The 7,522-nt window shown below is 37.4% G+C and overlaps 1 protein-coding gene across 1 annotated transcript in view; it reads right to left on the bottom strand.

Moving 5' to 3' along the window:
* TRPM6 (transient receptor potential cation channel subfamily M member 6) overlaps nt 1-420 on the bottom strand; it is a 169,778-nt gene extending 169,358 nt beyond the window's left edge. The window contains exon 1 of the mRNA XM_047700123.1: nt 313-420. The gene's annotated coding sequence lies outside the window, so the exon portion shown is untranslated. The remainder of the gene's footprint in view (nt 1-312) is intronic.
* Nucleotides 421-7,522: the final 7,102 nt, after the last annotated feature.

A 7,522-nucleotide genomic window follows, 5' to 3' on the forward strand; every position in this document is an offset into this window, starting at 1 on the left:
ACAAATGCTCTGGAGGAGAGAGCATGTGGGAGGAGCAAAAGCACCATCCTTTCTCAAGCACCTATTAAACACCGTGTCGGCTTTATATTCATTTTTCTCATTTATTCTTCACAACAACACTATAGGATGGACAGTATAATTATTCCCATTTCACAGACCAAATCCTCTTAAAGTCAAAGTAGTGTGACTTGGAAAGTATACCAGGACTCCCTAATTTTCCTTATGGGATTATATCTTTAACTTCTGTTTAATCTCATTTAGTGTAAACCTTTATTTCTTCATTTCTGAAGAAATACTACACTTGCTGCCTACCTGATCTCTTCTCCAAGAGTCCACAAGCCGTTCACCTGCACACACACACAGCCCTTCAAGTATAAGCGTAAGACGAGCCAGTCCAGAGCCGTCACCACTGCAAGGAGCCTGAGATAACAATAAACAGTTGTATGGCTTCTTTGAAAAAAGTGGAATTGTAAGCACTTTAATATATATGCTTTTTAATATTTTCATATTTTTCATATTCACATTTTTCATATTTTCAGGCACATCTTTTCTGAAAGAAGATGTATGTGGGCATATTTAATCTTTAAGAAGCCATTGAATAGAATGCTGTCCGATATTTATTTAGCGTAAATAAAATCTGTGATACTATGATTCTGATAGAATGTAACCCATGAGTGAGACATGAGGGATTTTTACTGCAAGGGCAGCTCTTAAAGCATTCTTTTGACTTGGCATCACTGAGTGACCTTTGGCCCCATGAAGCTATAGTTCTTGGTCACCTGACGGTCCATTTACACAGGGGTCATTGTTTCACAGAGCCATTAGTGCTGCATAACAATGGAATCACTGTGGAGTAACACTTGATAAGCAGCAGAGACAGCTAAATCGAACACGTAAACAACACACAAAAACACAACTCTTACACTAAGTAACCAGCAACTAAAACAATGAGAGCCATAGTAAAAGTGTGCACTGATCAGATAAAATGTGGCCAAAAAAATTCTAATCAGGGTTTTCGAAAAGGCCAAAGAGAAATATATCTTGTCTGAAGTTTGACTTCCATTTAGAGCTTTGCAAATCCCAGTACCATACATATCTTTATAATACATTGATGGGTTACAAAAAAACTTAATATGAATCAGACCTATATAAATGTGCAGTTGTCAATAAGTGTATCTTCTCAGATAATTACCTAATGGGGTTATCCTGTGTACCTTTCTAGTAATACCTTTCTGGTAACTGAGACATCTCTGAGGGTGAAGATTATGTTTCCTGACCATCCACCTCTCTATAAGCCTCTGGCTTTCATCCCTGTGAAATCATTCTTTGACCAACAGGTTGATCTGAACTTTTACAAAGCTCCAACTTTTTTACTTCTCCTAACCTCCGCCGCATATAACTAAATAGAAACTCTCTCCCTGCCCTTGGTTTTAGAGATGTTACACTCTCTTCCTCCCTCTGACTGCCCTTCCTCTGTCTCCTACCCTTTCTATAAGGGGTGCAGGTCCTAGGTATGTGGCCAGTCTTCCTTCTGTCTTCTTCCCCAGTAATTCAAGCACTCCTGTTGCTTCAATGGGCACCTCCAGGAGAATATTTTGCTGATAAAATGTAAGCTCCAGGCAAGTATAGATTCCTGGCTGTTTATGTTAACTATTCATAGATATACGTTTCTTTCTTTTGGCTGATGTCCCAACACCCACCATATACCAGGGCCTGGTATATAATAGGTAAAAATTATTTGTTAATTGAATGAGGAACGAATGAAGGAATGAATGAAGAAATAAAAGACCTAACTCTAGGATTGTTATGAATATGTAAGATCACATACATAAAGCATTTGACACATTGCTTGACTGATATCTTAAATACAGAGAATAGAATGGTGGTTGCAAGGGATGGGGGAGGGGAAGTCAAAGGGAACAAATTTTCAGTTATAGGAAAAAGTTCTGAAGATCTAATTCACAGCATGGTGGTGACTATAGTTAATAATACAATACTGTGTACTTAAAAGTGCTGAGGGTAGAGCTGAAGCATTCTCACCACAAAAAAGAGTTATCTACATTAAGTGTGTCAGGTGACAAATATGTTAATTATCTTGATATTGGTAATCACTCTACTATAGACACAGATATCAAAACAACATGTTATATAGTTTAAATATAATTATATAATTATGATTGTCAATTATTCCTCAAAAAGTTAAAATTTAAAAACACAGTAACTGAAATATAGAACCATACTTCTTTGACCCTAACTCAGTTGTCTTTCAATATTAAAATTCTAAATAGCTCCATCGGATATTATAAATTCTCAATAGCTACATGTAATAATATGGATAAATCTCAGTAACATAATGGGGGCACCTGGGTGGCTCAGTTGGTTGAGCAATGGCCTTCAGCTCAGGTCATGATCCTGGAGTCACAGGATTCAATCCCGCATTGGGATCCCTGCTTGGCAGGGGGTCTGCTTCTCCTTCAGACATTCCCCCTCTCATGCTCACTCTCTCTCATTCTCTCTCTCAAATAAATAAATAAAATCTTTTTAAAAAAAATCTTAAAAACAGAATGTTGAGTAAAGAAAGCCAACACAAAAGGAAATTCCATTTATTTCTCTGTGGTGTGTGTGTGTGTGTGTGTGTGTGTGTGTGTGTGTGTGTGTTTAACAACAGGCAAAAACTAATCTAGAAGGACAGAAGTCGGAATTTTAATTGCCTTTGGTGGTGGAGGGGAATGGCTGGGAAGATGCACAAGGTAGTCATCTGAGGTGCTGATTATGTTTCATGTCTTGATCTGGGTGGTGCTTACACACGTGTGTTCCCTGTGTAAGAATTCATTGATATATATACCACATGTGTGTACTTTGTTTGTATGTTATATTTCAATTAAAACATTTCCTTTAAAAAAGAGAAAATGATTACACTAGGAAACACTAAGCACAAATGAGGGTAGAAAAACTGATTGAAATTTTATGTAATAAATGTCTAGACTCCAGTTCTCTTTACTTGATGAACAGAATACACTCAGTCAGGACTTTCCCCTCCAGAAAGGAGGTTAGAAGATTCTTCTTTAGGAATTCTGACTAGTTGGAAGAAAAGACCTAAAAGTAGGAGTTACCCCAAATAAGGTCTTGCCAGACCACTCTGTAAGAAAAACCCCAGCTGAGAAAGCTCATACTTGCACAGATATTCTCAATAGTTTTTTAGTATGCAAATCTTAAATATAAGCAAATTAGCCAAGGGGTAAACAAGACAAAGTAGGGAGAACACATTTTCAAAAAACTCAACTATTTGTCCATCCTCCCTCTCTAGAAAAGACAAAAGCAAACAAACAAACAAACAAACAAAAAAACTAAGCCATTCCTATCCTTAGAGAATTAGGAATATTTTATATCCATGAACAAGAATAGGATTATCTTGGGGTAACCTGGGTCGCTCAGTTGGTTAAGCAACTGCCTTCAGGTGGGATCATGATCCCAAGGTCCTGGGATGGAGTCCTGCATCAGGTTGTCTGTTCAGCGGGAGACTGCTTCTACCTCTCCCTCTGCCTGCCACTCCCCTTGCTTGTGCTCTCTCTCTCTATCAAAGAAAGAAAGAAAGAAAGAAAGAAAGAAAGAAAGAAAGAGAGAGAGAGAGAGAGAATAGTATTATTCTTAAAGGGAGAATTCTGCAAACAAACAAAAACTCAAAGAATTAAAGTCTGGTACCAGAAATAAAAACAATTAACAGGATGGTTAGAAGATAAAGTTGAAAAAATCTTACAGAAAGTAGGATGGAAAGACAATGATGTGAAAAAATGGCTGGAAAAACTAAGAAAATTAGGAGACCAAGCCAAGAGGTCAAGATAGAAGAGAAAAACCAAAGTCAAGGACATTATCAAATAACAAATTCAAAACCTTTTCCTAGAATACAAGAATCTAAATTTCCAGATTGAATGAGCCTATTGAACATCTAAACCAAGGATGAAAAGTCAGTCAAACTACTATGAAATTCTAGAAAAGTGGTAACAAAGAAAAGCTACTATAAGCTTTTAAGAGAAAAACATCATACAAAAACTGAAGAATCAGAAGATCATTAAATATCTCAACAGCAATATTGGGAGCTAGAAGACTAGTCCAATTTGAGGGAAAATTATTTCCAGTCTAAAATAACAAATCCAGCTACACTATAAAATGTAAGATCAAATAAAGACATTTTTAGGTACCCAAGATCCCAAAATTCTTTCCCCATGCTCCTCTTCCTAAGAGGCTACTGGAGGACTGGCTCTATAAAAACAAAGGAATAAATCAAGATTAGGAAAGGATGGGTGGCTCAGTTGCTTAAGCATCTGTCTTTGACGCAGGTCATCAAGCCCTGTGTCAGGCTCCCTGCTCAGTGGGAAGCCTGCTTCTCCCTCTCCCATTCCCCCTGCTTGTATTCTCTTTCTTGCTGTCTCTTTCTCTGTCAAATAAATTTTAAAAAAAAGAAAGCATCATATTCAGGGAATGAAATCCAGTACAAAAAAAAGTGAAGAGAATCCACAGTATAGCAGTAAAAGGGGAGCCAAGACGAGAACTGTATGGCAGGTTCAATGAGGCTTACTTGAGCAGGTCTGGAAAATGCAGGGAAATTTGCCTCAATAAGTTGTAGGTAATAAAATTCCTAGGACATATTGAAAATAAATTACAAATTTGGGGAGAGTTTGGGTTTAAAATACTAGTAAATATAAAAGTGGTTTTCTCCTAAAAAAAAAAAAATACTAGTAAATACATTAAAAAAATGAACAAGCAAGAAAAAGCAATTATTAATATCAGGAAAAGAGAAGTCTTTTTCTGACTTTTCCTTTTATCTTTTCTTTTTCTCTGAAGATGAGGAAAAGTAATCATAGTATACTGCATAACTCATCTGCGAATAGCACTTACTTAGTCATAACACTATAAGTCCTGAACACTGAACTAACCAAGCATATATATAATACATCTATATGGGGAAGTGAGTGTGTACGTGAGCTGGGGTTCGTAAGAGAGTTGAACCTTTACCTTCCATGTGAAACATCAAAACATAATACCTAAAGCTATCCAAGAAATAGTAAGAAAAGCATATCATTTAGGGATATGGAGCTATAAAACAAAATAATCAGTAGGAAGAATTGAAACCTCTAGGAAATTTTAAAATAGTGATATTGGACACTCTGCATTGCTCTTAATTTCTCTAGAAAATGATTCAGTAATTCACTATTTTATTTCATTTTCATTGTACAGTTGACCCTTGAACAACATGGGTTTGAACTATGTGGGTCTACTTATATGCAAGGTTTTTTTTGATAAATACAGTAGAGCATTGTAAATGTATTTTATCTTCCTTGTTATTTTCTCAGTAACATTTTATTTTCTCTAGCTTGTTTTATTAGAAGAATACAGTGCATAATACACACAACATACAAAATATGTTAATCAACTTTTTATCTTATCAGTTAGGCTTCTGGTCAACAGTAGGCTATCAGTAGGTATGTTTTTGTGGAGCTAAAAAGTACACACAGATTTTTGCCTGCATGAAGGTGGGCACCTATAACCCCTGCATTGTTCAAGGATCAACTATATTTGTAGGAATGCCAAAACAATGGTGAATAATAATGATGATATTGTATCTTTTTATATCATTTTTTATTTTACTAAAGAATGCTTAAACCCTTTTGTTGTTGTTGTTCAGCATGGTATTTATCACTTTTAAGTAGTTTTTATTTTTTAATTTGTGTTTTACTTAGAATAATGCCTAAAAAGTTCTGAGAGGGAAAACGTTAGGCCAAGAACATTATTCCCAGTCAACTTGTATTCACATGTGAAGGCAAGAGGAAGATAATGTCCACCAAGCAAGAGCCAAAGAAATATGGGTACTGAGCACTCTTCTTCAAAATATTCCTCAATTATGAATTCTAGAGAATAAAAAATGAAAGGATGAACTTTTGGTAAAGAACTAGAACACGCATAAATACCATAAGGTAACAATATCTGTAGTGTCTGTTCTCCAGGAAAGATCATTTAACTAAAAAAGGTATGCTAGCCAAGTTCTAATAGAAATATAAGACTAGGGCATATGCACTCTTGAACAAGCAAGCAACACATATTAAAATGAACTTTAAAAAACTATACAGCAGTAAAATCAGCCAACCAAGAGATGAATTTATTTTTTAATCCTCTAGGATGGATGGGATGTGATTTAAAAAAAAAAAAGTCAAGTATTTAATGCACTTACATGAAGAACTAAAAGTAAATAAATATGGAAATTATGATTACAGAGGGAAAGTAAATGTTTTTATTTGACAAAGTAAAAATAATATAAGTAACAAAAAGAAAGAGACGGGCAACAGAAAAAAATATAAGAATGTTAACTTCTGAAATTTGAGAGTCAAGATGGTGGAGGAGTAGCAAACTGAGATGACATCAGGTCGTAGGAGTTCAGCTAGATAGTTATCAAACCATTCCAAACACCTACAAAGCCAACAAGAGATCGAAGAGAAGAAGAGCAGCAATTCTAGAAACAGAAAATCGACGACTTCCTGAAAGGTAGGATGTGTGGAGAAGTGAATCTGAAGTGATGGGAAGATAGACCACAGGGGAAAGGGCCAGCTCCCAGCAAGCAGTGGAGCAACAGAGCACAAAATCTGAACTTTTAGAAGTCTGCTCCACTGAGGGACATCATTTCAGAGGCTAAGTAGGGGTGGAGCCCTTCCAGGGACAGTGTGGTCTCAGGTCCTGTGGGGTCACAGAAGGATCAGGGGTATCTGAGTATAGCAGAGTTCACAGGTATCAGAGCGGGGAAGCCAACTACAGAGAGAGAGCGCCAAGGAGTGAGCTCTCAGCTTGGGTTACCTTAAACTGTGATCCGTGGCTCAGTTGGGCACTGCTCTTTGAGCAGGGACCCCACAAGTGGTAGATCCAAGGAAACTCATCTTCCTCCTCTGGAGGCAGGAATCTGCTGGGTTTGGAGACTCCAAATGGGGCTGGGTGCCAGAGACAGAAACACTGGGTTACAGGCCTGGTGAGCTCGGAGCATGGCCAGAGACCAGGGAGAAGGGAAGGATTCACTGCTTTTCTCAGAGGGTGCACTGAGGAGTGGGGCTCCGAGCTCTAGTCTCCTCTGGGTGGATATTGGGAGGCTACCAATTTCATTTCTGTCCTTCAGAGCTCTACAGAAAGTGTTCAGGGAATAAAAGCTCCCAAGAGTGAACCTGAGCAGATCACGTAGCCCAGCCCCTAGCAAGGGCAGCGCAATTCCGCCTCAGGCAAAGACATTTGAGAATCACTACAACAGGTCCCTCCCCCAGGAGATCATCAAGAACATCCAGACAAGACCAAGCTCACTGATCAAAGAGAACAGTGGAATTCCAGAGGAGGGGAAAGCAAAGCATGGAATTCATGGCTTTCTCCCCATGATTCTTCAGTCTTGCAAAGTTAAATTAAAAAAATTTTTTTTCTTATTCTAATTTTTTTAACTTTTCCTCTTTCCTCTTTTAACGTTTATAACTAGTTTATCTTAACAATACCTTTC

This window comes from Lutra lutra, chromosome 13 (genome assembly GCF_902655055.1).
Source record: "Lutra lutra chromosome 13, mLutLut1.2, whole genome shotgun sequence".
Classification (NCBI taxonomy): domain Eukaryota; kingdom Metazoa; phylum Chordata; class Mammalia; order Carnivora; family Mustelidae; genus Lutra; species Lutra lutra.